The 19589-nt window shown below is 43.2% G+C and overlaps 1 long non-coding RNA gene across 2 annotated transcripts; it reads right to left on the minus strand.

The window, feature by feature from the left end:
- Window positions 1–316: 316 nt before the first annotated feature.
- On the minus strand, window positions 317–18989 carry LOC138749398 (uncharacterized). 2 transcript variants are annotated; one of them, XR_011348610.1, is made up of 3 exons: window positions 18899–18989; window positions 8008–8117; window positions 317–1203 (listed from the first exon to the last, which is right to left on the minus strand). It is a non-coding gene; the product is annotated as an uncharacterized lncRNA (long non-coding RNA). The 2 variants fall into 2 exon arrangements; XR_011348609.1 differs by lacking the exon at window positions 18899–18989 and adding an exon at window positions 11391–11642.
- Between the last annotated feature and the right edge of the window lie 600 nt (window positions 18990–19589).

Below are 19589 nucleotides of genomic sequence, written 5' to 3' on the forward strand. Positions count from 1 at the left end.
GCACTTGGCTCCTGGGATTACTCTCTTTGCAGAGGTACGCAGAATAACCGCAGTGTTTTGACACAGAGATGCACAGCACAGGGGTGGCGAAACCCCACAGAGGATCCAGAAAAGTGTTTCAAATGCCAGACACCTTGAGAAACAGCGAGACTTTTTTTTTAAAAGGGCCTACGGAGTGTATGGTGGTTTTCATTGACTTTGTAACACCACAACACACCCCGAATAAAGGGAAATTTTCACCCAATCCATTTGTCGAAGGGGATTTTGGGGGCAACATGTTTTAATGCTCCAACCAAATTTAATCACAAGCCTTGCGCATGATCACAAGATTCAATTTATTGTCATGTAATAAGGACAGTGCAATATTAAACAGAATTTGTCTTCATCTGGTATAAGGCAGATAAATACGCTACCGGCAGAAATTGCCCGAAAGGTCTCCTCAGTCAGAAAGAGAAGCAAAAGAGAGGTCCCCCCCCCAACTCAGAATCACCTCCAGCACCTTGCAGCCCCCTGCAGCCACACAAAGTCCAGTTGAGCTCCAGATCCAAACCTCTGACACAAGCAGGAACCCTCGGCACCCCCTCGCAATTCTGGTTCCTATACCTAGTCAGCCAGTCTTCAGCAGTCCGCAGCCCATTGTTAATCCCTCAACCACGCTCACCAGAAGCCCGCATTCTGCGTGGGTTCCTTGCTTCGCTTCACCAACAGCCCGCTGCCTGTGTGTTCTACAGTCTCAAAGCCCCTCGCTGGTCCGCCGCTGTGGTCACCGTCCCATGGGTTGACTGCTCTATGCCTTTTCAAATGGGGGATGTGGTCTTCTTGTTTTCTGGTGCCCTGCGCCAGTTCTCTGCTTCCTCAGAGTCTGTAAGCCCCCCTCATGGCTGCTGCCGAACACAGGCACCGCCATCTTGAGCACAGAATCCGTGGTTGCAGTATTTTTAAATAAAACATAGTCGGCTCCACTTCCAGGCCATTTAAAGCCTGTACAGAGCTGGCGACAGTTGGGCTGGGCAGTTGGACCCCACGAGAGCCCCGTGACTCCGCTCCCTGGTCTCCACGGATCCGCCCCAGTGGCAGTGCTGCCATAGGAGCAGCTCCACTAACTTCAACCGCAAATATTCATCCATTTATATTCGTTTTCTCTTTTTCTGTCTTGGCATATTGAGGTATATTATACTATTGTAGTCAGTGTGCCTGATGAACCTGTATGGATACAGTAAGAAAGAATTTTTAAAAAAATTTTTTTTATTTTTCACACTATAAACCATATTGGCCAAGATACATACAGACATTTTTTCTCTTGAATATATACAGTGTCATTTTCTCCCCCTTTTTCCCCCCTCCCTTTCCTCCCTCCCTCACCCCCTTTCCCATTTATTTGAAGTTCAATCTATAAGATACATTAAACCCGTTAAACAATGTTGTCACACAACAAAAATAAACAAGAAATTTTACTGAGTCAGTTCTTTTCGTTGTCTTCTCCTTCTGTCATTTTAGGTGGTGGAAGTCCATGGTAGGATTTCTCTATTGTATTTCATGTATGGCTCCCATATTTGTTCGAATATTGTGATGTTATTTCTTAAATTATATTTTATTTTTTCTAATGGAATACATTTATTCATTTCTATGTACCATTGTTGTATTCTCAAGTTGTCTTCTAATTTCCAGGTTGACATAATACATTTTTTTGCTACACCTAGGGCTATCATAACAAATCTTTTTTGTGCTCCATCCAAATCGAGTCCAAATTCTTTATTTCTTATATTACTTAGGAGGAAGATCTCTGGGTTTTTTGGTATATTACTTTTTGTGATTTTATTTAATATCTGGTTTAGATCTTCCCAAAATTTTTCCACTTTCTCACATGTCCAAATTGCATGAATTGTTGTTCCCGTTTCCTTTTTACAGCGAAAACATCTGTCTGATACCGTTAGGTCCCATTTATTTAACTTTTGAGGTGTGATGTATAGCCTGTGTATCCAGTTATATTGTATCATGCGTAACCTCGTGTTTATTGTATTTCTCATAGTTCCGGAGCATAGCTTTTCCCATGTTTCATTCTTTATCTTTATATTTAAATCTTGTTCCCATTTTTGTTTAGGTTTACCGTTTGTTTCCTCGTTCTCCTTTTCTTGCAGTTTGATGTACATGTTTGTTATAAATTTTTTAATTATCATTGTGTCTGTAATCACATATTCAAAATTGCTTCCTTCTGGTAACCTCAGACTGTTTCCCAATTTGTCCTTCAAGTAGGTTTTCAGTTGGTGGTATGCAAACATTGTATCGTGAGTTATATTATATTTATCTTTCATTTGTTCAAAGGATAATAATTTATTTCCCGAAAAACAATTTTCTATTCTTTTGATCCCTTTTCTCTCCCATTCTCTGAAGGAAATGTGAAAGGGATTAGTTGATTTTGCGTCAATATTAGTTTTGGTAGTTGGTAATTTGTTTTATTCCTTTCTACGTGAATCTTCTTCCAAATGTTAAGCAGATGATGCAATACCGGTGAATTCCTACGTTGTACCAATTTTTCATCCCATTTATATAGTATATGTTCAGGTATCTTCTCCCCTATTTTATCTAGTTCTAATCTGGTCCAATCTGGTTTTTCCCTTGTTTGATAAAAATCTGATAGGTATCTTAATTGTGTGGCTCTATAATAATTCTTAAAGTTTGGTAGTTGTAAGCCTCCTTGTTTGTACCATTCTGTTAATTTATCTAGTGCTATCCTCGGTTTCCCCCCTTTCCATAAGAATTTCCTTATTATTTTCTTTAGCTCCTTGAAGAATTTCTCTGTTAGGTGAATTGGTAATGCCTGAAATAGGTATTGTATCCTTGGGAAAATGTTCATTTTAATACAGTTTATCCTTCCTATCAGTATTAGTGGTAAGTCTTTCCAATGCTCTAAGTCATCTTGTAATTTTTTTATTAATGGATGATAATTTAGTTTATATAGATGGCTGAGATTTTTATTTAGTTGTATACCTAGGTATCGCATTGCTTGTGTTTGCCATCTAAATGGTGATTCTTTCTTAAACTTTGTGAAATCCGCATTATTCATTGGCATTGCTTCACTTTTATTTGCGTTGATCTTGTACCCCGATACTTCTCCATATTCCTTCAATTTCCTATGTAATTCTTTTATTCATATTTCTGGTTCTGTTAAGTATATTATAATGTCATCTGCAAATAGACTGATTTTATATTCCTTCTCTTTTATTTTTATCCCTCTTATTTTATTTTCTGTTCTTAATAGTTCTGCTAGTGGTTCTATAGCTAATGCGAACAGTGAGGGAGATAGTGGACATCCCTGCCTTGTTGATCTGCTTAAGTTAAATTGTTTTGATATATATCCATTTACTGTCACTTTCGCCAATGGCCCCTTATATAATGCTTTAATCCAATTAATATATTTCTATGGTAGGCTGAATTTTTGTAGTACTTTGAATAAATAATTCCATTCTACTCTGTCAAAGGCCTTCTCTGCGTCTAAAGCAACCGCTACTGTTGGAGTTTTATTTCCTTCTACTGCATGAATTAAGTTAATAAATTTACAGATATTGTCTGTTGTTCGTCTTTTTTTAATAAATCCAGTTTGGTCTAGATTTACTATTTTTGGTACATAGTTGGCCAATCTGTTTGCTAATAATTTTGCTATTATCTTATAATCTGTGTTAAGTAAAGATATTAGTCTCTATGACGCTGGTGCAAGTGGATCTTTCCCTGTCTTTGGTATTACCGTAATTATTGCTGTTTTGCATGAATCTGGTATGTTTTGTGTTTTATCAATCTGGTTGATTACTCCCAGGAGGGGAGGAATTAATAAGTCTTTAAATGTTTTCTAGAATTCTATTGGGAATCTATCCTCTCCTGGTGTTTTATTGTTCGGTAGTTTTTTTAATATCTCCTGTAATTCTTCTATTTCAAATGGTTTTATTAATTTATTTTGCTCCTCTGTTTGTAATTTTGATAGTTCAATTTTAGTTAAAAAGTCATCTATTTTGTCTTCTTTCCCTTCGTTTTCAGTTTGATATAGTTGTTCGTAGAATTCCCTGAAGTTTTCATTGATCTCCGTTGGATTATATGTAATTTGTTTGTCCTTTTTCCTTAATGCCAATACCATTCTTTTAGATTGTTCTGTCTTAAGCTGAATTTTGTGTGTTTTTTTCCTAGCTCCTAATATTTCTGTTTTGTCTTCATTATGTTCTTCTCCACCTTATATGTTTGTAGTGTTTCATATTTTATTTTTTTATCTGCCAATTCTCTTCTTTTAGTTGTATCTTCCTTTATTGCTAATTCTTTTTCTGTATTTGTTATTTCCCTTTCCAACTGTTCTGTTTCCCAATTGTAGTCCTTCTTCATCTTAGTTACATAACTTATTATTTGCCCTCTGACGAACACTTTCATTGCGTCCCATAGTATAAACTTATCTTTCACTGATTCCTATTTATTTCAAAGTACATTTTAATTTGTCGTTCAATGAATTCTCTAAAATCCTGTCTTTTAAGTAGCATGTAGTTTAATGTCCATCTATACATTCTTGGTGGGATGTCCCCTAGCTCAATTGCCAATAACAGGGGTGAGTGATCCGATAATAGTCTAGCTTTATATTCCGTTTTCCTAACTCTCCCTTGAATGTGGGCTGATAACAGGAATAGGTCTATCCTTGAGTATGTTTAGTGTTTACCCGAATAATATGAATATTCCTTTTCCTTTGGGTGTTGTTTCCTCCATATATCCAAAAGTTGCATTTCTTGCAATGATTTAATTATAAATTTGGTTACTTTGTTCTTTCTGTTAGTTTTTTTTCCAATTTTATCCATGTTTGAGTCCAAATTAAGGTTAAAATCCCCTCCTATTAGTATGTTCCCTTGCGTATCTGCTATCTTCAAAAAGATATCTTGCATAAATTTTTGATCTTCTTCATTAGGTGAGTATACATTGAGTAAATTCCAAAATTCTGAATATATCTGACATTTTATCATTGCATATCTCCCTGCTGGATCTATTATTTCCTCTTCTATTTTGATTGGTACATTTTTACTGATTAATATAGCTACTCCTCTGGCTTTTGAATTAGATGATGCTGCTGTTACATGTCCTACCCAATCTCTCTTTAATTTCTTGTGTTTCACTTCAGTTAGATGTGTTTCTTGTACGAATGCTATATCAATTTTTTCTTTTTTCAGTAAATTTAACAGTTTCTTCCTTTTGATTTTATGTATTCCATTAATATTTAAAGTCATATAGTTCAACATAGTCATTTCATACTTTGTTTATCTTTCCTTTCCGTTTACTCATCACCACCTTCCCTTCTTATCCATTTCTGCTTTCTTTTTTTGAACACATTATAAGACAACATTTCTAAAACATAAAATATTTCCATTATTCTCATATCTAAAATTCCTTCAACCCCAATAGTCCCTCCCCTTTCTGAGTTGCCCTTTGTCCCTTGTCGGGCAACCACATCTCCCCTCTCCATTTGGATTTGCGAATCCGCTCGCAAGCGTCAACTGATTTCGCAGTGACTATTATTCTTCCCCACCCAGCCCCCCAGAAAAGATTTTAATCTTTACATATAACAAAGGTCACTCTTAATTCCCTCCTTACTTCCTTTCTTTCCCTTCTTAGTTCTTACTTGTACTCTTTTTTTAAAAAAAAAATATATATATATAGTTTGTTGTCATTTTGTTCTTGTTACATCTCTTCATCTCTCTGACTGTTTTGTAGTTGTTCTGCAAATTTTCGTGCTTTTTCCGGATCTAAGAATAGTCTGTTTTGCTGCCCTGGAATAACTATTTTAAATACCACTGGGTATTTTAACATAAATTTATAACCTTTTTTCCATGGGGTCGTTTATGCTGCATTAAACTCCTTCCTCTTCTTCAGGAGTTCAAAACTTATATCTGGATAGAAAAAAATTTTTTGACCCTGGTATTCCAGTGGTTTTTTTGTCTTCTCTTATTTTCCTCATTGCCTTCTCCAATATATTTTCTCTTGTTGTATATCTTAGGAATTTTACTAAAATGGATCTTGGTTTTTGTTGTGGTTGTGGTTTAGGGGCTAATGTTCTATGTGCCCTTTCTACTTCCATTTCTTCCTGTAGTTCTGGTCTTCCTAGGACCCTGGGGATCCATTCTTTTATAAATTCTCTCATATTCTTGCCTTCTTCATCTTCCTTAAGGCCTACTATCTTTATGTTGTTTCTTCTATTATAATTTTCCATTATGTCTATCTTCTGAGCTAACAGCTCCTGTGACTCCTTAACTTTTTTTATCAGATTCTTCTAATTTCTTTTTTAAGTCATCTACTTCCATTTCTATGGCTGTTTCTCATTCTTCCACCTTGTCTACTCTTTTTCCTATATCTGTCTTGATCATCTCTAATCTATTCACTTTTTCTTCTGTACTTTTTATTCTTCTTTTTATTTCACTGAATTCTTGTGATTGCCATTCTTTTACTGTTTCCATATATTCTTTAAGAAAAAATATATCCATGTACTTGCCCTTCCCTTCATCTTCCATTTCTCTGTGTTCTTCCTCCTCTTCTTCTGAGTCCACTCCAGGATCTGTGTCCTTTACCTCTCTCTCTTCTGGTTTTCTTGTTGGGTTGTTTGTTTTATTTTGTTGGGTATTTTTGGTCTTCTTATTTTTATTAGAAGTGTCTTGGTGTTGGTCTTCTTCCTCTGGGTTGGTCATCTGTGGTTTCTTTGATTTCCTATTTTTATTCTCTTCCTTCTTGTTCCCATTATTTTCTGTTTTCCTGTTGAGAGTCTTGCTGTCGTGTTGTACTTGTCTGTTTCGACTGTGGAGATTTACTCTTCAGCTGGTCCCCCCGTCCAGTCGGTGTTGTTTTTGTCTTGTGCATCGCGCACGCGCGAATCCTCGCGCATGCGCAGTTGCGCACTTTTGTTTGGCTCCGTGAGCCATCTTTGTAGTCCTGAGTTCGGGGTTTCCACTGACCTCAGGGAGCGGGCTTCTCTCTCCACGGCGGGCTTCCTCGTCCCGGTAAGGCCTTCACCTTCCTCTTCCGACGTCTTTCCTTCTTCTTTTCTTCCCGTTGTTTTTGATTTTTCCTTCTTTGCTGCCATTTTCTCCACACTTTCACTTTCAATTTGTTATGGTTTCTGTGTTAGTGACTTTGTTTTTTCTCTACCTTTTTTTTTACTTTTCTGGAGAGGGCTGGTATTTTCTTACTGGTCACTACTCCATCACGTGACTTCCTCAGTAACAAAGAATTTTGATGCATCTGTACACCGTACGACTGTAGATCGTTGTCTGAGGAGGACGCACAAAATCATTGAGGACCCCTTCCACTCTGCTCCACTCATCTTTCAGCTGCTCCCGTCAGGGAAGAGATACAGGAGGATCAGAGCCAGCTCCTCCAGGCTGAGGAATCGACAGTGAGAACGCTGAACGACCAAAGGCACTGCTCACACTAACCCTCCGAGACTCTCACATTCACGGAACGATATTTATGTGTTTATTTGTCTATATGAATAGTTGTCATGCGTATGTATTGTTTGTCTGTATGTGTGTTATATCTGGTTGTGTGTCTGCATGTTTTTTGCACCGAGGACTGGAGAACGCTTTTTCATCGGGTTGTACTTGTACAGTCGGATAATAATAAACTTGACCTGAGATGACAATGAACTCTCATTACTCAATTATGTCACGTTTGCCACTTAAAAATAGCAGCAGATTTCATCCTTTTTGAACGAACAAGCTCTGGAAATCCTAGTATTTAACTCAAAATTGTGATTGATCTTAAGGCTACGATGAAGAGAGCAGGGATTAATAAACTTGTAGCGGCAGAGACACACAGACACTGAGAGTTACTTGAGATGAGTTGCGAGTATTTGGGAACAGCAAGAGGATTAGTGTGGAAACCTTTAATTAACACAGACATTGTTCAAAGTGTCCCATACCAACAGAATGCCAAATGCTCTGACCTTATTAATCAAACTCTGCGGCAAATTTCTCTTATTTATAGCAATGTACTCACTTCATCAGACAGCTTGTCAGAGTCTCAGTGGTCGACCTCAGCATCCTGCTGTGTTGACTAGCTTTACTTGAAGCGACGCAGTTTGTTAAACAGTATGGGACAGGGAATGTCTGAAAATTAAAAGATAGTGGTCATTTTCTAATCTTTATTCTCTTCCATCACCTGTCTCTTCTCTCTGGTTCCCCCTCTAGACCCCCCCGGGGGAGTTCCTCCACTTGGATAGTGCTGCTCCATGCCTGGCAACTGCCCTGCCCAATTGTCCATTACTTAAATGGACGTGTCAGGCGACCTCTCTCACCTGGACAACGGAGGCTGGAGAAACATCCAGGGAAGACAATGTTGGAGAAGCTCAGCAGGTCAAACAGGGGTCTTAATGTAGCAAAGATGAAGATACATCACCAATGTTTCAGACTTGAGCCCTTCATCAAGGTATGAGCAAAATGTGGGCAGGTGCATGAACAAAATGGTGGAGGGCGAAGGGCAGGGAGAAGAGCACGGTCCCAAAGGCAGGAGGTAATCGGTGGATAAAGGAGGCAGGGCACAACAGCAAATGGGGAGGGGGGATGGCTCTATGAATGGAGAGAGAAGGGGGTGGAGAGCTGGAGGAAAGGAGACGGAAGGATGGGGAAGCGAGGGAGAATGAGGAGTGGGCGAGCAGAAACCAGAGAAGTTGACGTTAATGCCATTCGGTTGGACAGGGCCCTGACAGAAAATTAGATGTTGCTCCTCCAGTTTACGGGTGGTCTGGATTTACACCCCATTCTTCCTCCCTTACCTGTCCCTGTCTTTGTTCCTCCAGCTCTCCACTCCTTTCCTCTCCATTCACAGAGCCATTCCTCCCCTTTCCTTGTTTGCTGGTGTGCCCTCCCTCACTTATCCATCTATTACCTCCTGCCTGTGCTCCTCCCTCTCCCTCTCTTCCCCAAACCCCCCTCCCAACATTTTATTGAGGCACCTGCCTACATTTTGCTCATACCTTGATGATGGGTTCCTGAAACATGGGTTATATATCATTATCTTTGCTACATAAAGTTCACTGTTTGGCCTGCTGAATTTCTCCAGCATCGTGTTTCTACTTCAATCACAGCGATGGGCATCAGACTTTCGTGTTTTACTGCAGTGAAGTGGAACTTCTCTGTCTTGGAGCCAAGAAGATGAGGGTTTTGTAAAGCCATTCAAAATTATGAAGGATTTCGATAGAACAAGGGGGGGATCCACCGTCTGAAATGGAATGGGCATGGACCTCAGATAGCCCATGAGCCAAGAGCGCCAAGAGGAGAGGTTGTTCAAGGTAGCAAGCAGGTTGGAATCCAGTACCCAGTGGGGGCTGGAAACAAGTGGGGTAAAGGGAAATGGGGGGGGGAGGGGAGAGCAATGAGGAAAGAACTGGGGAGTCACAGCAATTCTGGAGATGCCTTTCAAAAAAATCAGACCTAGAAACGTTGGGCTGACTAGCCTGTTCCATGCTGCCTCATTTGACAAAGCAGACTCTTTCCAGAGGGGGTCATCATCATCTACTCCACTTTCTTTTTCTCCTCCTTTTTCTTCCTTCTACTTCTCTCCTCTTTCTTCTCTGCTTTCTTCTTTTTCTTCTCCTTCCTTCTTCTTTCTCCTCCCCTTCTTCATCCTCTCCTTCTGAGGTGGTCCCTTCAAGATCCAGGATGACTTTCCTCCACTCCAGCTTTGTGCATTCAGGGCGAACCAAGCATAGGTGTTTGGTGAAGCGGTTCCCCAACCTGCGCTTGGTGAGGTCCTCGAAGCCCTTGCCCAATCTCTGTTGAATAATTGGACAGCCTCTCCTAGACTCCCCAATCATCTACTCTGTCTAGGCCTTTCAGCATTTGAAATATCCTCCTCCCACCCCCCTCCCACAACAGAACCGTAGAAGGAGAGGTAAGACGGTCCATTTCCCTTCTCAGATGCTGCCTGACCTGCTAAGTTCCTCCAGCAGTTTGCTTTTGAGCTCCAGACAGCGGCGGGAGTCTTTTGTTTCTCCGTCCTAGGTCAGACCTTGTTCTCTCTCATGCTTACTTTTGCTGCAGTGGGAAACATCCTCCCCACATCAACTCTATCCAGGCCTTAAAATGCCTCTGAGGTCCCCCCCTCAACCTTCTGATCTCCAACGAGTACAGTCCATGAGCTGGCAGTGATTTCTGGCTTCATTCTAGTAAATCTTCTCTGAACCCCCTCCAACACCAACACATCCTTTCTCAAAACTGTCTCACCAATTCTTTATAGAATATCGACATCACACCCCTGCTTTTCCTCTAGACATGAATGCCAACATTGTATTCACCTTCTTCACACTGACTCATCCTGGAGGTTAACGTTGAGGGTACCCTGCATGAGGATAACTGGAGAGACAAGTGGAGTGAAAAAAGGTCGCCCATGTGCTTGTCTCTCACCACACAGGCTTCCAGACCTGTTGAGTACTCCCACTATTCTCCGACTTTATTTCCAATTTCCAGCATCTGGATTATTTTGCTTCTCTGTGGGGTGCTGTTACAATGTTGCATCACACCTACTGATTGCTGTCTTGTACCGGTGACCACCGTGTAATGGTGTGATGTATCCACGGCAGGATGTTGCTGTAGGGGAAACTGCAGGTGGTGGTGACCCCTTGTCATTGGGTAGTTGTGGCCTTGAGGAAGTAACTACCAAGTGGCGTGGTTGGCATAGTAGTTAGCGCAATGTCTTTACTGTGCCAGCGACTAGGACTGGGGTTCAAATCCTGTGCTGTCTGTAAGGAGTTTGTACGTTCTCCCCGTGTCTGCATGGTTTTTCTCTGGGGGCTCTGGTTTCCTCCCACTGTTAAAACCGTACCAGGGCATAGGTTAATGGGGTGTAAATTAGATGACGTGGACTCGTGGGCTGAAATGGCCATTTGGAGTGTTGTGTTCAATTTTGGTCACTGTGCTGAAAAAGGTTGTCCGGCTGGAGAGGGTGCAGAGAAGATTTTTGAGGATGTTGCCAGGACTCGGGTGCTTGAGCTACAGGGAGAGGTTGAGCAGGCGGAGCACACGAGGATGAGGGGTGATCTCCTAGAGGTGTACAAAATCACAAGAGGAAGAGATCGGGTGAACGCAGAGTCTTTTGCCCAGAGCAGGAGAATCAGTAACCAGAGGACATAGGTTTAAGGCAAGGTGGGGGGGGGGGGGGGTATATGGAATGGGCTGCCGGTGGAGGTGCTCAGAATCAGAATTTATTGTCACGAACATGTCACAAAATTCATGGTTTTGCAGCAGGATCACAGTGCAAACGTTTATATAAACTAGTGCAAGAAAAAGGCCCTATCATTGCTTCATTGATCATTCAGGAATCTGATGGCGGAGGGGAAGAAGCTGTCCTTGTGCCGCTCAGTGCTCGTCTACAGGCTCCTGTACCTTTTCCTCGATGGCAGCAGAGTGACGAGGGCATGGCCTGGGTGGTTGGGAGTCCTTGAGGATAGAGGCTGCTTTCTTAAGACACCACCTCGATAAAGATTGGTCCCTGTGATGTCGCAGGCTGAGATTACAACTCTCTGGAGTTTTTTCTTGTCCTGAGTGTGGGCATCTCCGTTTTATACAATTGCAATGATTTTAAAAAAAATTGAACAGATATATGGGAAGAGGCACTGGACAAAGTTCCGACTCTGTCTGTCTTATGGTGGACAAAGATTAAAGAATTCTGTGTACGATACATTCTAAATGTAATATGACGTGACAATAATGGAACCTTTACCTTTTATAGGATGGGGTTAGAGGGATCTGGGCCAATGCAGGCAGGTGGGACCAGTGTGGGTGGGACATTTTAGTCAGCGTGGAAAGATGAGCTGAGGGCCTGTTTCCACGCTGTCTGACCCTATGGCTGTAATCAGATAAACCTTGCCATCCAGGTTAGTTTGGTCAGCTCATCTCATTAGTCTCATGGCATCGTAAACTCCTGACATTTGTCATTTAGATGAGCATGGGACAGAGCACGGGGGGGGGGGGGGGGGGGCGGGTTCGGGTTGGTGTCAGTGGCATGGAGAACTGCTTTTCAAAATGATGGATGTTTCTGCAGATGGTGGCTAAGGCAGAAATGCCCCATGTGTCAATTTCCACATCCACCCTCTTTAAATTCAGCCTTTTAATTTCTCAGGTGCAGGCGGGTTAGTACTTAATGACATTTGAAATGACAATTGTAAAATCCTCCATAATTGTTTTCAGTGGAACAATTGGAAATGGATAAGGGTCGTTTGGTTAATACACATTGCAGTTTTCTTGGCTGTTTAAGTACTTCTAAAGAACTAATTATTGTCAAGCCAAAGTGACAAGTAGACTTGGGCCCTGTGAGATTTTATTCTTGCTTCTTTCCTGGGAGAAGTGCCAATCAATATGTCACATCAATTCGTGTGTGAATGCAGAACAATGAAGCTCAAAAGCTGGAATCAAGGCCAACTGGATCGGCAAGGAATGGTTCTCTGTCAACAGAGAGAGGGATACAATGGCACGAGAAAAGTACAAAAATACAAAGAAAACAGGGAGCAGGAGTAAGTCACCATGCCCCTGAGTAGGATTGAGTTCACGGCGCAGTGATAGAGTTTGTTGTGCGAGCAGTCCATCTGGATATCCCTTCCATCTCATAGTACAGAAGAGCAGTTACCGACATCATTTGGTACAGAGCAAAGTTCAGATTTATTGACAAAGTACACACACACAACCCAGAGATTCTGCTTTTCCTGCAGGCCAGGCAGAATTTCTACTTATCGATAGTGCAAAACAAACTGCTCTCACGTAAAGAGGCGTATACAAAAGAGAGTAATGTCAATGAAGGAAGAAATGTAAACAAATTGACTGCACTACAGGGAAAAATCAGTCATAAATAATGTGCAGAGTCTTTAAATGAATCTTTAATTGAGTCTGTTGTTTAGGAGTCAGATGGAAGGGGAATTGCTGTTCCCGAACCTGGTGGTGCAAATCTTGTACCTCTCTCCTGATGGCAGCAACAAGAACAGAGCGTGTGCTGGGTGGTGTGGATCCTTGATGATTGCTGCTGCTCTCTGAGGCAGCGTTCCCTGTAGATGTTCTCGATGGTAGTGAAGGCTTTGCCTGTGATGTCCTGGGCTGTGTCCACGACCTTCTGCAGGGCTTTACACTCAAGGGTATTGGTATCCCTGTACCAGGTTCAGGAACAGCCGCTCCCCTTCCACCATCAGACTCCTCAACAACAAACTCAATCAGGGACTCATTTAAGGACTCCTACTTTGCACATTATTTACTACTGAATATTTATGTTTTTCTGTATTGCACAGTCAGTTTGTTTACAATTTTTTCTTCATCTACATTTCTCTTTTTTGCATATGTATTGTATGTTTTCTTGAGTACAATTATTTGTACCACTGATAAGTAGAAATTCTGCCTGGCCTGCAAGAAAAAGGATCTCAGGGTTGTAGGTGGTGTCATATATGTACCACATGACAATAAATCTGAACTTTGAAATAAAATGCAAATACTTGAAAGCAAGAGGGAAAGTTAGTGAAAAGTCATTGTACTGGTCATTGGTCATTGATAGTTAATTTGTTTTTAATATTAGTTTCATTTAATTGAAGAGAAGAATTTCTGTCTAGAGGTGAATCCTGACTGATGTGATTGAGAGGAAGATAAGAGGTATGTTGGATAAAATGAACATTTTCATCTGACCTAACATGCTCACTTACTTAACACTCAATGTCAACAGAACTAAGGAACTGATTGTGGAATTGAGGAGGGAGAAATCAGTGCTCATCTAGGGGTCAGCAGTGGAGAATTTTAAATTTTTGAGAGTCAACATCTCTGAAGACCTAACCCAAAGGCCATCAAGTCGATGCAATGATGAAGAAGGCTCACCAGCTTGGTTAGGAGTTTGAGGAGATTTGCTATGTCACCAAAAACTCTTGCGAATTTCTACAGATGTGCTGTGGAGAGCATTCTAACCAGTTGTATTACTCTCTGGTATGGAGGTGCCAATGCATAGGACAGGAAGAGGCTACAGAAAGATGTGAACCCGGCCAACATCACGGGCATCAGACCTCATTTCATCGAGGACATCTACAAGAGGTGATGTCTTAAGAAAGTAGCTTCTATCCTCAAGGACCCTCACCATCCAGGCCATGTCCTCTTCTCACTGCTACCATCAGGAAGTAGGTATGAGTTGGAAGATGAATAGAAACACCTTCTTCCCCTCCACCATAGATTTCTGAATGGGAAGTGAACCACAGACACTGCCTAATTTTTCCTCTTATTTTGCACTAATTTATGTATTTTTAAAAATGTAATATCCAGCAATATTTGCACCTGTAATTCCGCTGCAAAACAACACATTTTGTGATATATTCATGACAAAAAATTCTGAAGTAAAACATGAAAATCTGCACACACGGTGGTTGAAGTAAAAACACAAAAAGCTGGAGAAACTCAGTAGGTCAAACAGGGTCCTTTATTCTTTCTTTGGCTTGGCTTCGCGGATGAATATTTATGGAGGGGTATGTCCACGTCTGCTGCAGGCTCGTTGGTCACTGACAAGTCCGATGTGGGACAGGCAGGCACGGTTGAAGCGGTTGCAAGGGAAAATTCGTTGGTTGGGGTTGGGTGTTGGGTTTTTCCTCCTTTGTCTTTTGTCAGTGAGGTGGGCTCTGCGGTCTTCTTCAAAGGAGGTTGCAGCCTGCCGAACTGTGAGGCACCAAGATGCACGGTTGGAGGCGAGATCAGCCCACTGGCGGTGGTCAATGTGGCAGGCACCAAGAGATTTCTTTAAGCCGTCCTTGTACCTCTTCTTTGGTGCACCTCTGTCTCGGTGGCCAGTGGAGAGCTCGCCATAGACAACGATCTTGGGAAGGCGATGGTCCTCCATTCTGGAGACTTGACCCACCCAGCGCAGTTGGGTCTTCAGCAGCATGGATTCGATGCTTGCGGACTCTGCCAGCTCGAATACTTTGATGTTGGTGATGAAGTCATTCCAATGAATGTTGAGGATGGAGTGGAGACAGCGCTGATGGAAGCGTTCTAGGAGCCGTAGGTGATGCTGGTAGAGGACCCATGATTCGGAGCCGAACAGGAGCGTGTGTATGACAACGGCTCTGTACACGCTGATCTTTGTGTGTTTCTTCAGGTGGTTGTTTTTCCAGACTCTTTTGTGTAGTCTTCCAAAGGCGCTATTTGCCTTAGCGAGACACAGAACTGACTATTTGGGCTAGGGCACTTCATCAAGGTAGGGAACAATGTCGGCAGGCGTCCGAACGAAAGAGTCAGGCAGAGAGGGGTGGTCACAAAGGCTGGAGGTGATAGTGGAGAAGGGACAGCAGCGATGGCTGGGTGAATAGAGAGAGAAAGGAAGGGAGAACTGGAAAGGGGAATTCCGATTCTGATTCTGATTTGAACTCTCATAATATGCTCCAAAAACTTACCTCTTTGATCACCCACCCCTAACAATTTTGGTGGCAGCCAAATTTTGAGGCCCAAAGACAAAAACGAAAGGCTATCGGGATGCATCCTGAGATCTTTCGGAAGAAACAAACTGGCGAGGCTCAAAGTTTGGGGCTGCATTGAGTGTGGATCAACGCCATTTAGTTGGAGAGTGGCCAGTGTAGATGTGACATAAAAGGAATGGCAGATAATGTGTATAATTAGAGGGCAGTTAGTTCAACATCTGCAGTAAGAAAAGTGGGTCTCAGATTAAGGTTGTAATGACTACACATCCGGATAAAGTGAGAGTAATCAAAAGAATAGCTGTCCAGCAGGTGGATCCATCTGTTTTGTGAAGTAAATTGGGGGGAAAGACTTTTCCACAAGGCTTCCAATATTGGACCACATTGGAGGGAAATGTAATTGTTTTATTGTCTCGTATGCCGCAATGTGGTTAAAAAAAACTTTGTTTTGCCTGCTCTCCAGGCACGTCAATTCACACAGCAGGTGCTATAACGGCAGGAGCTTCGGTCGTGTTAACGTAAGTCAAATAGTGCAATGTCTAGAAAAACGAACAAGAACATAGCGATAGGGGAGTGGGGAGAGGTATGGCAGCACACTGCCGCGGCAATTGGGCCAGCGCTTCGGGCGGCGAACGCAACCTGGAGCCAGAGATCGCTCTGCAAATGAACCAGCAGCTTGCATTGTAATGCAAGAAGGGGGGCCCGCTCATGGGAAACCTGCCATGGTTATGCAAGCAGTGTCGGCAGTTGATGGGGCAAACAGCAGGAACACCCACAGTATAAAAGCCCCAATAAAACACAGAGCTATATCTCTCTACACCCGTGTGTGTCTTCGAGTACTTCGAGTAGTACATGGCTACAGAGGTACAGTTAGACAGGGTGGAGGCATCATTTTTTCCAGTGCGAGACCCATTTAAGAGCCTGATTACATCAGGAAATAAGTGGTCCTTGAATCTCGAAGTTTGCGCCGTCCACCTCACATATCTTCGGCCCAAATGGAAACAATGCGAATCGATTTCACATCGCAGTTAGCACAATACCAGCGGGCCCTGGTTTGAATCCCCCCCACTCTGTGTAAGGAGTTTTGGACGTTCACCCCAAGACCATGCGGGTTTCCTCTGGGCGCTCTAATTTGATCCTACGTAGACACAGCACTTGTTTTCATTTCAAAAATATACTTTATTCCTAATAATCGCACGTCCCTTCTCTACATTCACATCTCTCGAGCCGACTAACTCCACGTTAGACACCTGGAGAAGAACATGCAGTGGGACTGGAGGATTTAATATGTGATTTTAACGATCAACACGGGAACAGGCCCTTCCAGCCCATGAAAACCTTGCCATCCGATAACACCTACCAACCCCCTTATGTTTTTGGAGGGTGGGAGGAAGCCGGAGCACCCAGAGAAATCCCACGCTGGCGCGCAAGTGATGGGGAGAAGCGACAAACTCCTTACAGACAGTGGGGGATTCGATCCGGGGTCAGTGGCGTTGTAACAGCATCACACTAACTGGCACCCTCACCAGGTCGCCTAACAGATCAAGCCTGGTAGAAACTGATTTCGGCCATTTAAACCCCAGTTACTCCCAAATTAACCAACAACCTCTCACGTTTTGATAGGTGGGAAGAAACTGGAGCCCCTCCCCCCCAGGGAAAATCCACACAGACAGGGGGAGAATGTACAAACTCCATAAAGACAGAGAGTGGTGGCTGGATGGAATAATCTTCCGGAGGAAATAGTTGAGGCAGAGTCAATTCTTTCTTTTAAGAGGAGGCTGGATATATACATGGATAAGAGGGGGTTGGAGGGTTATGGGCGGAGAATAGGCGGGGGGAGCTAGCGGAGTTGTTTGAGTGAACTAGCGTGGACTTGTAGGGCCGAGATGGCCTGTTTCTATGCCATAATCTGTTATATGATTATATGACAGCGGGATTCGAAGCCCAGGTCGCTGTTGCTGTAATAGCGTTGTGCCAACCGCTACGCTAACCGTGTTGAGGCTTGGGGCTCACTGTTGTAACCCCCCCCCCCCCCCCCCGGCCTGTAAATTGGACACATCTGCCTTCTGTCCCTCGGTTGGAGTTAAGTTCCCATGCTGACCTCTTGCCATTTTATACTCATTAGAGGCAGGGAATGGGGCGGGGCGGGGGGGGTGGGGGTGGAGGGGGAGAAGCTGGTATAAAACAGAAAAAGATTTTTTATTTTTAGAACATGGTTTTATAGCATCTAATATCTTGAAACAGCACAATGGCCTGAACAGCACCGAATAGACTGAATATGCCTGAGGTGGCCTGATCTCGGAAGCTAAGCAGGCTCAGGCCTGGTCAGTACTTGGAGGGGGCTGTGGGTTTCTGTGAGGGATGCTGGGCAAAGTGGCGACTCTGCCTGCCTTAGGGTGGACAAAAAGTTGAAGGATTCCATGTATGTTACATTCTAAATGTAGGTTTAGGGGGCATTAATGGAACCTTCACCCTAACCTTTACTTGGAGCAGGTTGTGACAAGGGATACTGAGCGCACCTTTGCTCAATAACCTTGAGGAACTCCTGGCTGACCTTGGAGTAATGACTGTGCAGATGCAGCACCTCTTGGCAGGCAGTAGAGGGTGCTTGAGTGTGGACCCTAAGCCTCTTGGACTGAAAATATATTATTGCTTCGGTTATTAGCTTTGATAAGCCCCTCTCAGCTTTTTCCAATCAGTTTAACCTATTCAGCAGAGGGAGGATGTCAGGGCTGGTAAGATAAACCCTGGACTCTCAGGCTCTGTAGTGCCTTGTAGTACATTGAGAGTGTGTTCTGTTAATGAGATAGCTGTCACTGACTGCCTTAGTTCAAATCCATTCTCAATCATATCCTCTGCTTCCTGTCACCTTCTAGGTCAGATATTTGCGCTGGGGAGGGAGTGTGCTGTAGCCTTTTTCCTCGCTGTCCCTGCGGATGGATTAGGGGTGAGGAGAGAACTGGGGGGGTGGGGGGGGGAGAGACGCCGCGCCAGGACCTCTCTCTCTCTCCGTGACGGGATCAACAATGCAGAAGACTGTCCAGTCCATCTAATTTGTAGAGCAATCCATCAGTCACTTCCCCGTGCCCCCCCACCCCACCACCACCACCACGGCCCCTCCACCAAGTTACTTTCCTTTAAATGCCCATCTCTTTGCAAGTGTGGGGATCATCGAGAGGGAACGGAGGAATGGAGACGCAGCTTGTCCGCCATTCCATCCTATCCCCCACCCCCGGGGTTATTTCCATTTCCCTACTGCCCCTGACGGCCTTTAGCTCGGATAAGAATATACTGTGGAACAATGGCAGAAGATAGCCCCGAGATTGCTGACCAAACATCTTATTATTAACGACAGGGGGGAAAATAAATCAATCTCAACACAAACAGAGATGAGAAAAACAACAAGAGATGATAATAATGTTGAGCAATCAGTGTCAAATTCAAAAGGGAAAATTAAGCTTATTTAACCTTCAGTTGTATTGAAGAGGTGACAGAGAGATCAAGGGATGGAGAAGCCATGGGCTTGGTTTCTCTTGATTTCCAAAGGATCTCCAGCAGTGTCCTGGGATGCACAGAAGGACATCATAAAAACATAAGAAACAGGACCAGGGTTAGGGTCTGGCCCATCGAGCCTGCTCTGCCAAGGATGATCTGATGATGGGCTCATCTCCACCTACCTGCCTTTTCCCCATAATCCCTTAATTATTCGACTGTGTAGAAACCTCGTCTTAAATATATTTTCTGAGGCAGCAATAGGCATCAAATTCCGTAGATTCCAGAGAAGGTGCTTTGTGGTGGACAGGAAGAATCCATTGATGCTCTGTGGGAGACAGGAGAATCTCCAGTTGTGCTCTGTGGAGAAACAGGAAGAATCCAGTGGAGCACTGTGGTGGACAGGAAGAATCCAGTGGAGCTCTGTGGTGGACAGGAGAATCTCCATGGTGGACAGGAAGAATCCAGTGGCTGATTATTGGTTGAGTGTAGGTCAGTGGAGAGAAAGAGTTCGGTGTGGACTAGAAGGGCCAGGTTGGCCTGTTTCTATGCTGTAATTGTTATATGGTTATATACTCTGTGGTGGACAGGGGGATCTCTAGTGGTGCTCTGTGATGGACAGGAAGAATCCAGTGGAACTCTGTGGTGGACAGGAGGATCTCCAGTG

Source organism: Narcine bancroftii, chromosome 14, assembly GCF_036971445.1.
Source record: "Narcine bancroftii isolate sNarBan1 chromosome 14, sNarBan1.hap1, whole genome shotgun sequence".
In the NCBI taxonomy this organism is placed as follows: Eukaryota; Metazoa; Chordata; class Chondrichthyes; order Torpediniformes; family Narcinidae; genus Narcine; species Narcine bancroftii.